This window comes from Calliopsis andreniformis, unplaced genomic scaffold (assembly GCF_051401765.1).
Source record: "Calliopsis andreniformis isolate RMS-2024a unplaced genomic scaffold, iyCalAndr_principal scaffold0119, whole genome shotgun sequence".
NCBI classification, from domain to species: Eukaryota; Metazoa; Arthropoda; class Insecta; order Hymenoptera; family Andrenidae; genus Calliopsis; species Calliopsis andreniformis.
Window position 1 is genome coordinate 1,604,320 of NW_027480528.1, and position 20,668 is coordinate 1,624,987.

Here is a 20,668-nt window from a genome sequence, read left to right on the forward strand (position 1 = left end):
ATTGAAGATTGTGGATTGAGGATTGAGGATGAGGGCTGAGGGTTGAGGATTGAGGTTTGAAGACTGAGGACTGAGGATTGAGGATTGAGAGTTTAGGATTGGGTATTGAGGATTGAAGAATGGGGATTGAGGATTGAGGAAAGAGTATTGAGGATTAAAGGTTGAGTATTGAGGATTGAAGTTTGAGGATGGAGGCTTGAGGATTGAGGATTGAGGATTGAAGATTGAGGATTGAGGATTGAGGATGAGGGCTGAGGGTTGAGGATTGAGGTTTGAAGACTGAGGACTGAGGATTGAGTATTGAGAGTTTAGGATTGAGGATTGAGGATTGAAGATTAAGGATTGGGCATTGAGGATTGAAGAATGAGGATTGAGGAATCAGGATTGAGGACTAAGGATTGAGGATTGAGGACGGAGGATTGAAGATTGAGTATTGAGGATTGAAGATTGAGGATCGAGGATTGAGGATTGAGGATTGAGGTTTGAAGATTGAGGATTGGGGACTGAGTGTTGAGGGTTGAATGATGAGAATTGATGTTTGTGGATAGAGATTTGAAGATTGCAGATTGAGTATTGAGTATTGAAAACTGTGAATTGATGATATTCTATTGAGGATTGAGTATTGACAACTGATGGTTGAAGACTGAGGTCTGATGGTTGAGGATTCAGGATTGAGGATTCAGGTTTGAGGTTTGAGGACTGAGGATTGAGGATTGAGGATTGACGCTTGAAGATTGAGGATTGAGGACTGAAGATTGAGGATTCAGGATTGAGGATGAGGGCTGAGGTTTGAGGATTGAGGTTTGAAGACTGAGGACTGAGGATTGACGGTTGAGAGATTAGGATTGAGGATTGAGGATTGAAGATTGAGGTTTGGGTAGTGAGGATTGAAGAATGAGGATTGAGGAATGAGGATTGAGGATTGAGGATTGAAGATTGAGGATTGGGTATTGAGTATTGAAGAATGAGGATTGAGGATTGAGGATTGAGTATTGAGGATTAAAGGTTGAGTATTGAGGATTGAAGGTTGAGGATAGAGGATTGAGGATTGAGGATCGAGGATTGAGGATAGAGGATTGAGGATTGAAGATTGAGGATTGGGGACTGAGTGTTGAGGGTTGAATGATGAGAATTGATGTTTGTGGATAGAGATTTGAAGATTGCAGATTGAGTATTGAGTATTGAAAACTGTGAATTGATGATACTCTATTGAGGATTGAGTATTGACAACTGATTGTTGAGGACTGAGGTCTGAAGGTTGAGGATTCAGGATTGAGGATTCAAGTTTGAGGTTTGAGGACTGAGGATTGAGGATTGGGGGTTGACGCTTGAAGATTGAGGATTGAGGATGGAGGATTGAAGAGAGAGGACTGAGTATTGAGGATTGAGTGTTGAGAATTGACGTTTGAGGGTTGATATTTGATTATTGAAATTTGTGGATTGAGTATTGAACCATGAGAATTCAGGATATTCTATTGAGTATTGACAATTGAGGATTGGTGGTTGAGTATTGAGGATTGATGGCTGAGGGTTGTGTGTTGAAGATTGAGGATTGAGGATTGAGGATTGAGGATTGAGGATTGAAGATTGAGGATTGGTGATTGTGGATAGAGTATTGGTGGTTGAGGATTGAGGATTGAGGATTGAAGATTGAGTATTGAGGATTGAAGATTGAGGACAGATGATTGAGGATTGAGGATTGAGGATTGAAGATTGAGGATTGAGGGTTGGGGATTGAGGATAGAGGATTGCTGGTTGAGGATTGAGGATTGAGGATTGGAGATTGAGTATTGAGGATTGAAGATTGAGGATAGAGGATTGAGGATTGAGGATTGAGGATTGAAGATTGAGGATTGGGGACTGAGTGCTGAGGGTTGAGTGATGAGAATTGATGTTTGTGGATAGAGATTTGATGGTTGCAGATTGAGTATTGAGTATTGAAAACTGTGAATTGGTGATATACTATTGAGGATTGAGGATTGACGTCTGATTGCTGAGGTCTGAGGTCTGAAGATTGAGGTTTCATGATTGAGGATTCAGGATTGAGGTCTGAGGTCTGAAGATTGAGGATTCATGATTGAGGATTCAGGATTGAGGTTTGAGGACTGAGGATTGAGGATTGAGGATTGAGGATTGAAGATTGAGTATTGGGCATTGAGGATTGAAGAATGAGGATTGAGGAATCAGGATTGAGGACTGAGGATTGAGGATTGAGGACGGAGGATTGAAGATTGAGTATTGAGGATTGAAGATTGAGGATCGAGGATTGAGGATTGAGGATTGAGGATTGAAGATTGAGGATTGGGGACTGAGTGTTGAGGGTTGAATGATGAGAATTGATGTTTGTGGATAGAGATTTGAAGATTGCAGATTGAGTATTGAGTATTGAAAACTGTGAATTGATGATATTCTATTTAGGATTCAGGATTGACGTCTGATTGTTGAGGTCTGAGGTCTGAAGATTGAGGATTCAGGATTGAGGATTCAGGATTGAGGTTTGAGGACTGAGGATTGAGGATTGAGTATTGAGGCTTGAGGATTGAGGATTGAGGATTGAAGATTGTGGATTGAGGATTGAGGATGAGGGCTGAGGGTTGAGGATTGAGGTTTGAAGACTGAGGACTGAGGATTGAGGATTGAGAGTTTAGGATTGGGTATTGAGGATTGAAGAATGGGGATTGAGGATTGAGGATTGAAGATTGAGGATTGGGTATTGAGGATTGAAGAATGAGGATTGAGGATTGAGGATTGAGTATTGAGGATTAAAGGTTGAGTATTGAGGATTGAAGTTTGAGGATAGAGGCTTGAGGATTGAGGATTGAGGATTGAAGATTGAGGATTGAGGATTGAGGATGAGGGCTGAGGGTTGAGGATTGAGGTTTGAAGACTGAGGACTGAGGATTGAGTATTGAGAGTTTAGGATTGAGGATTGAGTATTGAAGATTGAGGATTGGGTATTGAGGATTGAAGAATGAGGATTGAGGAATGAGGATTGAGGATTGAGGATTGAAGATTGAGTATTGAGGATTGAAGATAGAGGATCGAGGATTGAGGATTGAAGATTGAGGATTGAAGATTGAGGATTGGGGACTGAGTGTTGAGGGTTGAGTGATGAGAATTGATGTTTGTGGATAGAGATTTGATGGTTGCAGATTGAGTATTGAATGTTGAAATCTGTGAATTGATGATATTCGGTTGAGGATTGAGGATTGACGTCTGATTGTTGAGGTCTGAGGTCTGAAGATTGAGGATTCAGGATTGAGGTTTGAGGACTGAGGATTGAGGCTTGAGGATTGAGGCTTGAGGATTGAGGATTGAGGATTGAAGATTGAGGATTGAGGATTGAGGATGAGGGCTGAGGGCTGAGGATTGAGGTTTGAGGACTGAGTACTGAGGATTGAGGATTGAGAGTTTAGGATTGAGGATTGAGTATTGAAGATTGAGGATTGGGTATTGAGGATTGAAGAATGGGGATTGAGGATTGAGGATTGAAGTTTGAGGATTGGGTATTGAGGATTGAAGAATGAGGATTGAGGATTGAGGATTGAGTATTGAGGATTAAAGGTTGAGTATTGAGGATTGAAGTTTGAGGATAGAGGATTGAGGATTGAGGATTGAGGACTGAAGATTGAGGATTGAGTATTGAGGCTTGAGGATTGAGGATTGAGGATTGAAGATTGAGGATTGAGGATTGAGGATGAGGGCTGAGGGTTGAGGATTGAGGTTTGAAGGCTGAGGACTGAGGATTGAGGATTGAGAGTTTAGGATTGAGGATTGTGGATTGAAGATTGAGGTTTGGGTATTGAGGATTGAAGAATGAGGATTGAGGAATGAGGATTGAGGATTGAGGATTGAAGATTGAGGATAGAGGATTGAGGATTGAGGATTGAGGATTGAGGATTGAAGATTGAGGATTGGGGACTGAGTGTTGAGGGTTGAGTGATGAGAATTGATGTTTGTGGATAGAGATTTGATGGTTGCAGGTTGAGTATTGAATGTTGAAAACTGTGAATTGATGATATTCGGTTGAGGATTGAGGATTGACGTCTGATTGTTGAGGTCTGAGGTCTGAAGATTGAGAATTCAGGATTGAGGTTTGAGGACTGAGGACTGAGGATTGAGGCTTGAGGATTGAGGCTTGAGGATTGAGGATTGAGGATTGAAGATTGAAGATTGAGGATTGAGGATGAGGGCTGAGGGTTGAGGATTGAGGTTTGAGGACTGAGGACTGAGGATTGAGGATTGAGGATTGGGTATAGCGGATTGAACATTGAGGATTAAGGATTGAGGTTTGAGGGTTGAGGGTTGAGTACTGAAGATAGAATATTGATGATTGAAGGTTGAGGATTGAGTATTGATGGTTGTGGATTGAGGACGTGGACTGATGGTTGAGTATTGCTGTTTGAGGTCTGAGGATTGAGGATTGAGGATTGAGAATTGAGGATTGAGGATTGAGGATTGAAGATTGGGGATTGAGGTTTGAGGAATGAATATTCAGTATTGAGGATTGAAGATTGAGAATTGGGGATTGAGGTTTGAACATTGAGGACTGAGTGTTGAGGGTTGAGTGATGAGAATTGCTGTTTGTGGATAGAGGTTTGAAGATTGCAGATTGAGTATTGAGTGTTGAAATCTGTGAATTGAGGATATTCTATTGAGGATTGAGTATTGACTACTGATTGTTGAGGACTGAGGGCTGAAGATTGAGGACTCAGGATTGAGGATTCAGAATTGAGGTTTGAGGCCTGAGGATTGAGGATTGAAAATTGAGTATTGAGGATTGAAGATTGAGGATTGCGGATTGTCGATTGAGGATGGAGGATGAGGGCTGAGGGTTGAGGATTGAGGTTTGAGGACTGAGGACTGAGGATTGAGGATTGAGAATTGAGGATTGAGGATTGAGGATTGAAGATTGAGGATTGGGTATTGAGGATTGAAGAATGAGGATTGAGGATTGGGTATTGAGTATTGAGGATTAAAGGTTGAGTATTGAGGATTGAAGTTTGAGGATAGAGGATTGAGGATTGAGGATTGAGGATTGAAGACTGAGGATTGGGGACTGAGTGTTGAGGGTTGAGTGATGAAAATTGATGTCTATGGATAGAGATTTGAAGGTTGCAGATTGAGTATTGAGTATTGAAAACTGTGAATTGATGATATTCTATTTAGGATTGAGGATTGACGTCTGATTGTTGAGGTCTGAGGTCTGAAGGTTGAGGATTCAGGATTGAGGATTCAGGATTGAGGTTTGAGGACTGAGGATTGATGATTGAGTATTGAGGCTTGAGGATTGAGGATTGAGGATTGAAGATTGTGGATTGAGGATTGAGGATGAGGGCTGAGGGTTGAGGATTGAGGTTTGAAGACTGAGGACTGAGGATTGAGGATTGAGAGTTTAGGATTGGGTATTGAGGATTGAAGAATGGGGATTGAGGATTGAGGAAAGAGTATTGAGGATTAAAGGTTGAGTATTGAGGATTGAAGTTTGAGGATGGAGGCTTGAGGATTGAGGATTGAGGATTGAAGATTGAGGATTGAGGATTGAGGATGAGGGCTGAGGGTTGAGGATTGAGGTTTGAAGACTGAGGACTGAGGATTGAGTATTGAGAGTTTAGGATTGAGGATTGAGGATTGAAGATTAAGGATTGGGCATTGAGGATTGAAGAATGAGGATTGAGGAATCAGGATTGAGGACTAAGGATTGAGGATTGAGGACGGAGGATTGAAGATTGAGTATTGAGGATTGAAGATTGAGGATCGAGGATTGAGGATTGAGGATTGAGGTTTGAAGATTGAGGATTGGGGACTGAGTGTTGAGGGTTGAATGATGAGAATTGATGTTTGTGGATAGAGATTTGAAGATTGCAGATTGAGTATTGAGTATTGAAAACTGTGAATTGATGATATTCTATTGAGGATTGAGTATTGACAACTGATGGTTGAAGACTGAGGTCTGATGGTTGAGGATTCAGGATTGAGGATTCAGGTTTGAGGTTTGAGGACTGAGGATTGAGGATTGAGGATTGACGCTTGAAGATTGGGGATTGAGGACTGAAGATTGAGGATTCAGGATTGAGGATGAGGGCTGAGGTTTGAGGATTGAGGTTTGAAGACTGAGGACTGAGGATTGACGGTTGAGAGATTAGGATTGAGGATTGAGGATTGAAGATTGAGGTTTGGGTAGTGAGGATTGAAGAATGAGGATTGAGGAATGAGGATTGAGGATTGAGGATTGAAGATTGAGGATTGGGTATTGAGTATTGAAGAATGAGGATTGAGGATTGAGGATTGAGTATTGAGGATTAAAGGTTGAGTATTGAGGATTGAAGGTTGAGGATAGAGGATTGAGGATTGAGGATCGAGGATTGAGGATAGAGGATTGAGGATTGAAGATTGAGGATTGGGGACTGAGTGTTGAGGGTTGAATGATGAGAATTGATGTTTGTGGATAGAGATTTGAAGATTGCAGATTGAGTATTGAGTATTGAAAACTGTGAATTGATGATACTCTATTGAGGATTGAGTATTGACAACTGATTGTTGAGGACTGAGGTCTGAAGGTTGAGGATTCAGGATTGAGGATTCAAGTTTGAGGTTTGAGGACTGAGGATTGAGGATTGGGGGTTGACGCTTGAAGATTGAGGATTGAGGATGGAGGATTGAAGAGAGAGGACTGAGTATTGAGGATTGAGTGTTGAGAATTGACGTTTGAGGGTTGATATTTGATTATTGAAATTTGTGGATTGAGTATTGAACCATGAGAATTCAGGATATTCTATTGAGTATTGACAATTGAGGATTGGTGGTTGAGTATTGAGTATTGATGGCTGAGGGTTGTGTGTTGAATATTGAGGATTGAGGATTGAGGATTGAGGATTGAGGATTGAAGATTGAGGATTGGTGATTGTGGATAGAGTATTGATGGTTGAGGATTGAGGATTGAGGATTGAAGATTGAGTATTGAGGATTGAAGATTGAGGATAGATGATTGAGGATTGAGGATTGAGGATTGAAGATTGAGGATTGAGGGTTGGGGATTGAGGATAGAGGATTGATGGTTGAGGATTGAGGATTGAGGATTGGAGATTGAGTATTGAGGATTGAAGATTGAGGATAGAGGATTGAGGATTGAGGATTGAGGATTGAAGATTGAGGATCGGGGACTGAGTGCTGAGGGTTGAGTGATGAGAATTGATGTATGTGGATAGAGATTTGAAGGTTGCAGATTGAGTATTGAGTATTGAAAACTGCGAATTGGTGATATTCTAGTGAGGATTGAGGATTGACGTCTGATTGTTGAGGTCTGAGGTCTGAAGATTGAGGATTCAGGATTGAGGATTCAGGATTGAGGTTTGAGGACTCAGGATTGAGGATTGAGTATTGAGGCTTGAGGATTGAGGATTGAGAATTGAAGATTGAGGATTGAGGATTGAGGATGAGGGCTGAGGGTTGAGAATTGAGGTTTGAAGACTGAGGACTGAGGATTGAGTATTGAGAGTTTAGGATTGAGGATTGAGGATTGAAGATTAAGGATTGGGCATTGAGGATTGAAGAATGAGGATTGAGGAATCAGGATTGAGGACTAAGGATTGAGGATTGAGGACGGAGGATTGAAGATTGAGTATTGAGGATTGAAGATTGAGGATCGAGGATTGAGGATTGAGGATTGAGGTTTGAAGATTGAGGATTGGGGACTGAGTGTTGAGGGTTGAATGATGAGAATTGATGTTTGTGGATAGAGATTTGAAGATTGCAGATTGAGTATTGAGTATTGAAAACTGTGAATTGATGATATTATATTGAGGATTGAGTATTGACAACTGATTGTTGAAGACTGAGGTCTGATGGTTGAGGATTCAGGATTGAGGATTCAGGTTTGAGGTTTGAGGACTGAGGATTGAGGATTGAGGATTGACGCTTGAAGATTGAGGATTGAGGACTGAAGATTGAGGATTCAGGATTGAGGATGAGGGCTGAGGTTTGAGGATTGAGGTTTGAAGACTGGGGACTGAGGATTGACGGTTGAGAGATTAGGATTGAGGATTGAGTATTGAAGATTGAGGTTTGGGTAGTGAGGATTGAAGAATGAGGATTGAGGAATGAGGATTGAGGATTGAGGATTGAAGATTGAGGATTGGGTATTGATTATTCAAGAATGAGGATTGAGGATTGAGGATTGAGTATTGAGGATTAAAGGTTGAGTATTGAGGATTGAAGGTTGAGGATAGAGGATTGAGGATTGAGGATCGAGGATTGAGGATAGAGGATTGAGGGTTGAAGATTGAGGATTGGGGACTGAGTGTTGAGGGTTGAATGATAAGAATTGATGTTCGTGGATAGAGATTTGAAGATTGCAGATTGAGTATTGAGTATTGAAAACTGTGAATTGATGATACTCTATTGAGGATTGAGTATTGACAACTGATTGTTGAGGACTGAGGTCTGAAGGTTGAGGATTCAGGATTGAGGATTCAAGTTTGAGGTTTGAGGACTGAGGATTGAGGATTGAGGGTTGACGCTTGAAGATTGAGGATTGAGGATGGAGGATTGAAGAGAGAGGACTGAGTATTGAGGATTGAGTGTTGAGAATTGACGTTTGAGGGTTGATATTTGATTATTGAAATTTGTGGATTGAGTATTGAACCATGAGAATTCAGGATATTCTATTGAGTATTGACAATTGAGGATTGGTGGTTGAGTATTGAGGATTGATGGCTGAGGGTTGTGTGTTGAAGATTGAGGATTGAGGATTGAGGATTGAGGATTGAGGATTGAAGATTGAGGATTGGTGATTGTGGATAGAGTATTGGTGGTTGAGGATTGAGGATTGAGGATTGAAGATTGAGTATTGAGGATTGAAGATTGAGGACAGATGATTGAGGATTGAGGATTGAGGATTGAAGATTGAGGATTGAGGGTTGGGGATTGAGGATAGAGGATTGCTGGTTGAGGATTGAGGATTGAGGATTGGAGATTGAGTATTGAGGATTGAAGATTGAGGATAGAGGATTGAGGATTGAGGATTGAGGATTGAAGATTGAGGATTGAGGGTTGGGGATTGAGGATAGAGGATTGATGGTTGAGGATTGAGGATTGAGGATTGGAGATTGAGTATTGAGGATTGAAGATTGAGGATAGAGGATTGAGGATTGAGGATTGAGGATTGAAGATTGAGGATTGGGGACTGAGTGCTGCGGGTTGAGTGATGAGAATTGATGTATGTGGATAGAGATTTGAAGGTTGCAGATTGAGTATTGAGTATTGAAAACTGTGAATTGGTGATATTCTATTGAGGATTGAGGATTGACGTCTGATTGTTGAGGTCTGAGGTCTGAAGATTGAGGATTCAGGATTGAGGATTCAGGATTGAGGTTTGAGGACTCAGGATTGAGGATTGAGTATTGAGGCTTGAGGATTGAGGATTGAGAATTGAAGATTGAGGATTGAGGATTGAGGATGAGGGCTGAGGGTTGAGAATTGAGGTTTGAAGACTGAGGACTGAGGATTGAGTATTGAGAGTTTAGGATTGAGGATTGAGGATTGAAGATTAAGGATTGGGCATTGAGGATTGAAGAATGAGGATTGAGGAATCAGGATTGAGGACTAAGGATTGAGGATTGAGGACGGAGGATTGAAGATTGAGTATTGAGGATTGAAGATTGAGGATCGAGGATTGAGGATTGAGGATTGAGGTTTGAAGATTGAGGATTGGGGACTGAGTGTTGAGGGTTGAATGATGAGAATTGATGTTTGTGGATAGAGATTTGAAGATTGCAGATTGAGTATTGAGTATTGAAAACTGTGAATTGATGATATTCTATTGAGGATTGAGTATTGACAACTGATTGTTGAAGACTGAGGTCTGATGGTTGAGGATTCAGGATTGAGGATTCAGGTTTGAGGTTTGAGGACTGAGGATTGAGGATTGAGGATTGACGCTTGAAGATTGAGGATTGAGGATGGAGGATTGAAGAGAGAGGACTGAGTATTGAGGATTGAGTGTTGAGAATTGACGTTTGAGGGTTGATATTTGATTATTGAAATTTGTGGATTGAGTATTGAACCATGAGAATTCAGGATATTCTATTGAGTATTGACAATTGAGGATTGGTGGTTGTGTATTGAGGATTGATGGCTGAGGGTTGTGTGTTGAAGATTGTGGATTGAGGATTGAGGATTGAGGATTGAGGATTGAAGATTGAGGATTGGTGATTGTGGATAGAGTATTGATGGTTGAGGGTTGAGAATTGAGGATTGAAGATTGAGTATTGAGGATTGAAGATTGAGGATAGATGATTGAGGATTGAGGATTGAGGATTGAAGATTGAGGATTGAGGGTTGGGGATTGAGGATAGAGGATTCATGGTTGAGGATTGAGGATTGAGGATTGGAGATTGAGTATTGAGGATTGAAGATTGAGGATAGAGGATTGAGGATTGAGGATTGGGGACTGAGTGCTGAGGGTTGAGTGATGAGAATTGATGTTTGTGGATAGAGATTTGATGGTTGCAGATTGAGTATTGAGTATTGAAAACTGTGAATTGGTGATATACTATTGAGGATTGAGGATTGACGTCTGATTGCTGAGGTCTGAGGTCTGAAGATTGAGGATTCATGATTGAGGATTCAGGATTGAGGTCTGAGGTCTGAAGATTGAGGATTCATGATTGAGGATTCAGGATTGAGGTTTGAGGACTGAGGATTGAGGATTGAGGATTGAGGATTGAAGATTGAGGATTGGGCATTGAGGATTGAAGAATGAGGATTGAGGAATCAGGATTGAGGACTGAGGATTGAGGATTGAGGACGGAGGATTGAAGATTGAGTATTGAGGATTGAAGATTGAGGATCGAGGATTGAGGATTGAGGATTGAGGATTGAAGATTGAGGATTGGGGACTGAGTGTTGAGGGCTGAATGATGAGAATTGATGTTTGTGGATAGAGATTTGAAGATTGCAGATTGAGTATTGAGTATTGAAAACTGTGAATTGATGATATTCTATTGAGGATTGAGTATAGACAACTGACTGTTGAAGACTGAGGTCTGAAGGTTGAGGATTCAGGATTGAGGATTCAGGTTTGTGGTTTGAGGACTGAGAATTGAGGATTGAGGATTGACGCTTGAAGATTGAGGATTGAGGATGGAGGATTGAAGAGAGAGGACTGAGTATTGAGGATTGAGTGTTGAGAATTGACGTTTGAGGATTGATATTTGATTATTGGAATTTGTGAATTGAGTATTGAACCATGAGAATTCAGGATATTCTATTGAGTATTAACAATTGAGGATTGGTGGTTGAGTATTGAGGATTGATGGCTGAGGGTTGTGTGTTGAATATTGAGGATTGAGGATTGAGGATTGAGGATTGAAGATTGAGGATTGAGGATTGAGGATAGAGGATTGATGGTTGAGGATTGAGGATTGAGGATTGAAGATTGAGTATTGAGGATTGAAGATTGAGGATAGAGGATTGAGGATTGAGAATTGAGGATTGAAGATGGAGGTTTGGGGACTGAGTGTTGAGGGTTGAGTGATGAGAATTGATGTTTGTGGATAGAGATTTGACGGTTGCAGGTTGAGTATTGACTGTCGAAAACTGTGAATTGATGATATTCTATTGAGGATTCAGGATTGACGTCTGATTGTTGAGGTCTGAGGTCTGAAGATTGAGGATTCAGGATTGAGGATTCAGGATTGAGGTTTGAGGGCTGAGGATTGACGATTGAGGATTGAGTATTGAAGATTGAGGATTGGGTATTGAGGATTGAAGAATGGGGATTGAGGATTGAGGATTGAAGATTGAGGATTGGGCATTGAGGATTGAAGAATGAGGATTGAGGATTGGGGATTGAGTATTGAGGATTAAAGGTTGAGTATTGAGGATTGAAGTTTGAGGATAGAGGGTTGAGGATTGAGGATTGAGGATTGAAGATTGAGGATTGGGGACTGAGTGTTGAGGGTTGAGTCATGAAAATTGAGGTTTATGGATAGAGATTTGAAGGTTGCAGATTGAGTATTGAGTATTGAAAACTGTGAATTGATGATGTTCTATTTAGGATTGAGGATTGACGTCTGATTGTTGAGGTCTGAGGTCTGAAGATTGAGGATTCAGGATTGAGGATTCAGGATTGAGGTTTGAGGACTGAGGATTGAGGATTGAGTATTGAGGCTTGAGGATTGAGGATTGAGGATTGAAGATTGAGGATTGAGGATTGAGGATGAGGGCTGAGGGTTGAGGATTGAGGTTTGAAGACTGAGGACTGAGGATTGAGGATTGAAAGTTTAGGATTGAGGCTTGAGGATTGAAGATTGTGGTTTGGGTATTGAGGATTGAAGAATGAGGATTGAGGAATGAGGATTGAGGATTGAGGATTGAAGATTGAGGATAGAGGATTGAGGATTGAGGATTGAGGATTGAGGATTGAAGATTGAGGATTGGGGACTGACTGTTGAGGGTTGAGTGATGAGATTTGATGTTTGTGGATAGAGATTTGATGGTTGCAGATTGAGTATTGCATGTTGAAAACTGTGAATTGATGATATTAGGTTGACGATTGAGGATTGACGTCTGATTGTTGAGGTCTGAGGTCTGAAGATTGAGGATTCAGGATTGAGGTTTGAGGACTGAGGATTGATTCTTGAGGATTGAGGCTTGAGGATTGAGGATTGAGGATTGAAGATTGAGGATTGAGGATTGAGGATGTGGGCTGAGGGCTGAGGATTGAGGTTTGAGGACTGAGGACTGAGGATTGAGGATTGAGAGTTTAGGATTGAGGATTGAGTATTGAAGATTGAGGATTGGGTATTGAGGATTGAAGAATGGGGATTGAGGATTGAGGATTGAAGATTGAGGATTGGGTATTGAGGATTGAAGAATGAGGATTGAGGATTGAGGATTGAGTATTGAGGATTAAATGTTGAGTATTGAGGATTGAAGTTTGAGGATAGAGGCTTGAGGATTGAGGATTGAGGATTGAAGATTGAGGATTGAGGATTGAGGATGAGGGCTGAGGGTTGAGGATTGAGGTTTGAGGACTGAGGACTGAGGATTGAGGATTGAGAGCTTAGGATTGAGGATTGAGTATTGAAGATTGAGGATTGGGTATTGAGGATTGAAGAATGAGGATTGAGGAATGAGGATTGAGGATTGAGGATTGAAGATTGAGTATTGAGGATTGAAGATAGAGGATCGAGGATTGAGGATTGAAGATTGAGGATTGAAGATTGAGGATTGGGGACTGAGTGTTGAGGGTTGAGTGATTAGAATTGATGTTTGTGGATAGAGATTTGATGGTTGCAGATTGAGTATTGAATGTTGAAATCTGTGAATTGATGATATTCGGTTGAGGATTGAGGATTGACGTCTGATTGTTGAGGTCTGAGGTCTGAAGATTGAGGATTCAGGATTGAGGTTTGAGGACTGAGGATTGAGGCTTGAGGATTGAGGCTTGAGGATTGAGGATTGAGGATTGAAGATTGAGGATTGAGGATTGAGGATGAGGGCTGAGGGCTCAGGATTGAGGTTTGAGGACTGAGGACTGAGGATTGAGGATTGAGAGTTTAGGATTGAGGATTGAGTATTGAAGATTGAGGATTGGGTATTGAGGATTGAAGAATGGGGATTGAGGATTGAGGATTGAAGATTGAGGATTGGGTATTGAGGATTGAAGAATGAGGATTGAGGATTGAGGATTGAGTATTGAGGATTAAAGGTTGAGTATTGAGGATTGAAGTTTGAGGATAGAGGATTGAGGATTGAGGATTGAGGACTGAAGATTGAGGATTGAGTATTGAGGCTTGAGGATTGAGGATTGAGGATTGAATATTGAGGATTGAGGATTGAGGATGAGGGCTGAGGGTTGAGGATTGAGGTTTGAAGACTGAGGACTGAGGATTGAGGATTGAGAGTTTAGGATTGAGGATTGTGGATTGAAGATTGAGGTTTGGGTATTGAGGATTGAAGAATGAGGATTGAGGAATGAGGATTGAGGATTGAGGATTGAGGATTGAAGATTGAGGATTGGGTATTGAGGATTGAAGAATGAGGATTGAGGATTGAGGATTGAGTATTGAGGATTAAAGGTTGAGTATTGAGGATTGAAGTTTGAGGATAGAGGATTGAGGATTGAGGATTGAGGACTGAAGATTGAGGATTGAGTATTGAGGCTTGAGGATTGAGGATTGAGGATTTAAGATTGAGGATTGAGGACTGAGGATGAGGGCTGAGGGTTGAGGATTGAGGTTTGAAGACTGAGGACTGAGGATTGAGGATTGAGAGTTTAGGATTGAGGATTGTGGATTGAAGATTGAGGTTTGGGTATTGAGGATTGAAGAATGAGGATTGAGGAATGAGGATTGTGGATTGAGGATTGAAGATTGAGGATAGAGGATTGAGGATTGAGGATTGAGGATTGAGGATTGAAGATTGAGGATTGGGGACTGAGTGTTGAGGGTTGAGTGATGAGAATTGATGTTTGTGGATAGAGATTTGATGGTTGCAGGTTGAGTATTGAATGTTGAAAACTGTGAATTGATGATATTCGGTTGAGGATTGAGGATTGACGTCTGATTGTTGAGGTATGAGGTCTGACGATTGAGAATTCAGGATTGAGGTTTGAGGACTGAGGATTGAGGCTTGAGGATTGAGGCTTGAGGATTGAGGATTGAGGATTGAAGATTGAGGATTGAGGATTGAGGATGAGGGCTGAGGGTTGAGGATTGAGGTTTGAGGACTGAGGACTGAGGATTGAGGATTGAGGATTGGGTATTGCGGATTGAACATTGAGGATTAAGGATTGAGGTTTGAGGGTTGAGGGTTGAGTACTGAAGATAGAATATTGATGATTGAAGGTTGAGTATTGAGTATTGATGGTTGTGGATTGAGGACGTTGACTGATGGTTGAGTATTGCTGTTTGAGGTCTGAGGATTGAGGATTGAGGATTGAGAATTGAGGATTGAGGATTGAGGATTGAAGATTGGGGATTGAGGATTGAGGAATGAATATTCAGTATTGAGGATTGAAGATTGAGAATTGGGGATTGAGGTTTGAACATTGAGGCCTGAGTGTTGAGGGTTGAGTGATGAGAATTGCTGTTTGTGGATAGAGGTTTGAAGATTGCAGATTGAGTATTGAGTGTTGAAATCTGTGAATTGAGGATATTCTATTGAGGATTGAGGATTGACTACTGATTGTTGAGGACTGAGGGCTGAAGATTGAGGACTCAGGATTGAGGATTCAGAATTGAGGTTTGAGGCCTGAGGATTGAGGATTGAAAATTGAGTATTGAGGATTGAAGATTGAGGATTGCGGATTGTCGATTGAGGATGGAGGATGAGGGCTGAGGGTTGAGGATTGAGGTTTGAGGACTGAGGACTGAGGATTGAAAATTGAGAATTGAGGATTGAGGATTGAGGATTGAAGACTGAGGATTGGGTATTGAGGATTGAAGAATGAGGATTGAGGATTGGGGATTGAGTATTGAGGATTAAAGGTTGAGTATTGAGGATTGAAGTTTGAGGATAGAGGATTGAGGATTGAGGATTGAGGATTGAAGATTGAGGATTGGGGACTGAGTGTTGAGGGTTGAGTGATGAAAATTGATGTCTATGGATAGAGATTTGAAGGTTGCAGATTGAGTATTGAGTATTGAAAACTGTGAATTGATGATATTCTATTTAGGATTGAGGATTGACGTCTGATTGTTGAGGTCTGAGGTCTGAAGATTGAGGATTCAGGATTGAGGATTCAGGATTGAGGTTTGAGGACTGAGGATTGAGGATTGAGTATTGAGGCTTGAGGATTGAGGATTGAGGATTGAGGATTGAGGATTGAGGATTGAGGATGAGGGCTGAGGGTTGAGGATTGAGGTTTGAAGACTGAGGACTGAGGATTGAGGATTGAAAGTTTAGGATTGAGGCTTGAGGATTGAAGATTGTGGTTTGGGTATTGAGGATTGAAGAATGAGGATTGAGGAATGAGGATTGAGGATTGAGGATTGAGGACTGAGGATTGACGATTGAGTATCGAAGATTGAGGATTGATAACTGAGGATTGAGGATTGAGGATTGAGAATTGAGGACTGAGGATTGAGGGTTGAGAAATGAGGACTGAGGATTGAGGATTGAAGATTGAGGATTGGGCATTGAGGATTGAAGAATGAGGATTGAGGATTGAGGATTGAGGATTGAGGATTGAGGATTGAGGATTGAAGATTGAGTATACAGGATTAGAAATTGACAATTGAGGATTGAGGACTGAGGATTGAGGATTGAGGATTGAAGATTGAGTATCGAGGATTGAAGATTGGGGATCGAGGATTGAGGATTGAGGATTGAAGATTGAGGATTGAGGATTGAGGATTGAAGATTGTCAACTGAGTGTTGATGGTTGAGTGATGAGAATTGATGTTTGTGGATTGAGATTTGAAGATTGAAGAATGGGGATTGAGTATTGATAACTGTGAACTGAGGATATTCTATTGAGGATTGAGGATTGACAATCGTTTTTTGAGGACTGAGGATTGAGGATTGAGGATTGAAGATTGAGTATCGAGGATTGAAGATTGAAGATTGAGGACTGAGGATTGAGGATTGAAGATTGAGGATTGGGGACTGAGAGTTGAGGGTTGAGTGATGAGAATTGATGTTTGTAGATAGAGTTTTGAAGGTTGCAGGTTGAGTATTGAGTATGGAAAACTGTGAATTGATGTCATTCTATTGAGGATTGAGGATTGACGTCTGATTGTTGAGGTCTGAGGTCTGAAGATTGAGGATTCAGGATTGAGGATACAGGATTGAGGTTTGAGGACTGAGGATTCAAGATTGAGGATTGAGGATTGATGATTGAGGATTGAGGATTGAGGATTGAAGATTGAGTATTGGGTATTGAGGATTGAAGAATGAGGATTGAGGATTGAGTATTGAGAATTGAGGATTGCGGATTGTGGATTGAAGATTGAGGGTTGGGTATTGCGGATTGAACATTGAGGTTTGAGGATTGAGGTTTGAGGATTGAGGGTTGAGGATTGAGGATGAGGGCTGAGGGTTGAGGATTGAGGTTTATGTACTGAGGACTGAGGATTGAGGATTGAGAGTTTAGGATTGACGATTGAGGATTGAAGATTCAGGATTGGGTATTGAGGATTGAAGAATGAGGATTGAGGAATGAGGATTGAGGATTGAGGATTGAAGATTGAGTATTGAGGATTGAAGCCTGACGATTGAGGTTTGAGGATTGAGGATTGAGGATTGAGGATTGAGGATTGAGGATGGAGGATTGAAGATTCAGTATTGAGGATTGAAGATTGAGGATCGAGGATTGAGGATTGAGGATTGAGGATTGAAGATTGAGGATTGGGGACTGAGTGTTGAGGGTTGAATGATGAGAATTGATGTTTGTGAATAGAGATTTGAAGATTGCAGATTGAGTAATGAGTATTGAAAACTGTGAGTTGATGATATTCTATTGAGGATTGAGAATTGACAACTGATTGTTGAAGACTGAGGTCTGATGGTTGGGGATTCAGGATTGAGGATTCAGGTTTGAGGTTTGAGGACTGAGCATTGAGGACTGAGGATTGAGGATTGAGGATTGAGGATTGAGGATTGAAGATTGAGGGTTGGGTATTGCGGATTGAACATTGAGGATTGAGGATTGAGGAGTGAGCATTGATGATTGAGGACTGAAGATTGAATATTGATGATTGAAGATTGAGGATTGAGTATTGATGGTTGTGGATTGAGGACGAGGACTGAGGGCTGAGTATTGCTGTGAATTGATGATATTCTATTTAGGATTGCGAATTGACAACTGATTGTTGAAGACTGAGGTCTGAATGTTGAGGATTCAGGATTGAGGATTCAGGTGTGATGTTTGAGGTCTGAGGATTGAGGATTGAGGATTGAGGATTGAGGATTGAGGATTGAGGATTGAAGATTGAGGATTGGGTATTGCGGATTGAACATTGAGGATTGAGGATTGAGGCTTGAGCATTTAGGATTGAGGACTGAAGATTGAATATTGATGACTGAAGATTCAGGATTGAGTATTGATGGTTGTGGATTGAGGACGAGGACTGAGGGTTGAGTATTGCTGTTTGAGGTCTGAGGATTGAGGATTGAGGATTGAGAATTGAGGATTAAGGATTGAGGATTGAAGATTGAGGATTGAGGATTGAGGATTGAATATTCAGTATTGAGGGTTGAAGATTGAGAATTGAGGATTGAGGGATGAACATTGAGGGCTGAGCGTTGAGGGTTGAGTGATGAGAATTGATGTTTGTGGATAGAGGTTTAAAGATTGCAGATTGAGTATTGAGTGTTGAAAACTGTGAGTTGAGGATATTCTATTGAGGATTGAGGATTGACTACTGATTGTTGAGGACTGAGGGCTGAAGATTGAGGACTCAGGATTGAGGATTCGGAATTGAGGTTTGAGGACTGAGGATTGAGGATTGAAGATTATGTATTGAGGATTGAGGATTGAGGATTGCGGATTGTCGATTGTGGATTGAGGATGTGGGCTGAGGGTTGAGGATTGGGGTTTGAGGAGTGCGGACTGAGGATTGAGGATTGAGAATTGAGGATTGAGGATTGAGGATTGAAGATTGAGGATTGGGTATTGAGGATTGAAGAATGAGGATTGAGGACTGAGGGTTGAGTATTGAGGATTAAAGGTTGAGTATTGAGGATTGAAGACTGACGGTTGAGGAAAGAGGATTCATGATTGAGGATCGAGGATTGAGGATTGAAGATTGAGTATTGAGGATTGAAGATTGGGGATTGAGGATTGAGGACTGAGGATTGAGGATTGAAGATTGAGGATTGGGGACTGAGAGTTGAGGGTTGAGTGATGAGAATTGATGTTTGTAGATAGAGATTTGAAGGTTGCAGGTTGAGAACTGAGTATGGAAAACTGTGAATTGATGTCATTCTATTGAGGATTGAGGATTGACGTCTGATTGTTGAGGTCTGAGGTCTGAAGATAGAGGATTCAGGATTGAGGATACAGGATTGAGGTTTGAGGACTGAGGATTGAAGATTGAGGATTGAGGATTGATGATTGAGGATTGAGGATTGAGGATTGAAGATTGAGTATTGGGTGTTGAGGACTGAGGATTGAGGATTGAGGATTGAGTATTGAGAATTGAGGATTGAGCATGGAGGATTGAAGATTGAGTATTCAGGATTGGAGATTGACGATTGCGGATTGAGGATTGAGGACCGAGGATTGAGGATTGAGGATTGACGTTTGAGTATCGAGGATTGAAGATTGGGGATTGAGGATTGGGGATTGAGGATTTAGGATTGAAGATTGATGTTTGGGGACTGAGTGTTGAGGGTTGAGTGATGAGTATTGATGTTTGTGGATAGAGATTTGAAGGTTGCAGATTGAGTATTTAGTATTGAAAGCTGTGAATTGATGATATTCTATTGCGGATTGAGGATTGACGTCTGATTGTTGAAGTCTGAGGTATGAAGATTGAGGATTCAGGATTGAGGATTCAGGATTGAGGTTTGAGGACTGAGGATTGAAGATTGAGGATTGAGGCCTGAGGATTGAGGATTGAGGATTGAAGATTGAGGATTGAGGATAGAGGATGAGGCCTGAGGGTTGAGGATTGAGGTTTGAGTACTGAGGATTGAAGATTGAGTATTGAGGACTGAAGCCTGACGATTGAGGATTGAGGATTGAGGATTGAGGATGGAGGATTGAAGATTGAGTATTGAGGATTGAAGGTTGAGGATCGAGGATTGAGGATTGAGGATTGAGGATTGAGGATTGAAGATTGAGGATTGGGGACTGAGTGTTGAGGGTTGAATGATGAGAATTGATGTTTGTGGATAGAGATTTGAAGATTGCAGATTGAGTAATGAGTATTGAAAACTGTGAGTTGATGATACTCTATTGAGGATTGAGGATTGACAACTGATTGTAGAAGACTGATGTCTGAAGGTTGGGGATTCAGGATTGAGTATTCAGGTTTGAGGTTGGAGGACTGAGGATTGAGGACTGAGGATTGAGGATTGAGGATTGAGGATTGAGGATTGAAGATTGAGGGTTGGGTATTGCGGGTTGAACATTGAGGATTGAGGATTGAGGAGTGAACATTGATGATTGAGGACTGAAGATTGAATATTGATGATTAAAGATTGAGGATTGAGTATTGATGGTTGTGGATTGAGGACGAGGACTGAGGGTTGAGTATTGCTGTGAATTAATGATATTCTATTTAGGATTGAGAATTGACAACTGATTGTTGAAGACTGAGGTCTGAAGGTTGAGGATTCAGGATTGAGGATTCAGGTGTGATGTTTGAGGACTGAGGATTGAGGATTGAGGATTGAGGATTGAGGATTGAGGATTGAGGATTGAAGATTGAGGATTGGCTATTGCGGATTGAACATTGAGGATTGAGGATTGAGGCTTGAGCATTGAGGATTGAGGACTGAAGATTGAATATTGATGATTGAAGATTAAGGATTGAGTATTGATGGTTGTGGATTGAGGACGAGGACTGAGGGTTGAGTATTGCTGTTTCAGGTCTGAGGATTGAGGATTGAGGATTGAGAATTGAGGATTGAGGATTGAGGATTGAGGATTGAGGATTGAGAATTGGGGATTGAGGACTGAGGATAGAGGATTGAGGATTGAGCATTGAGGATT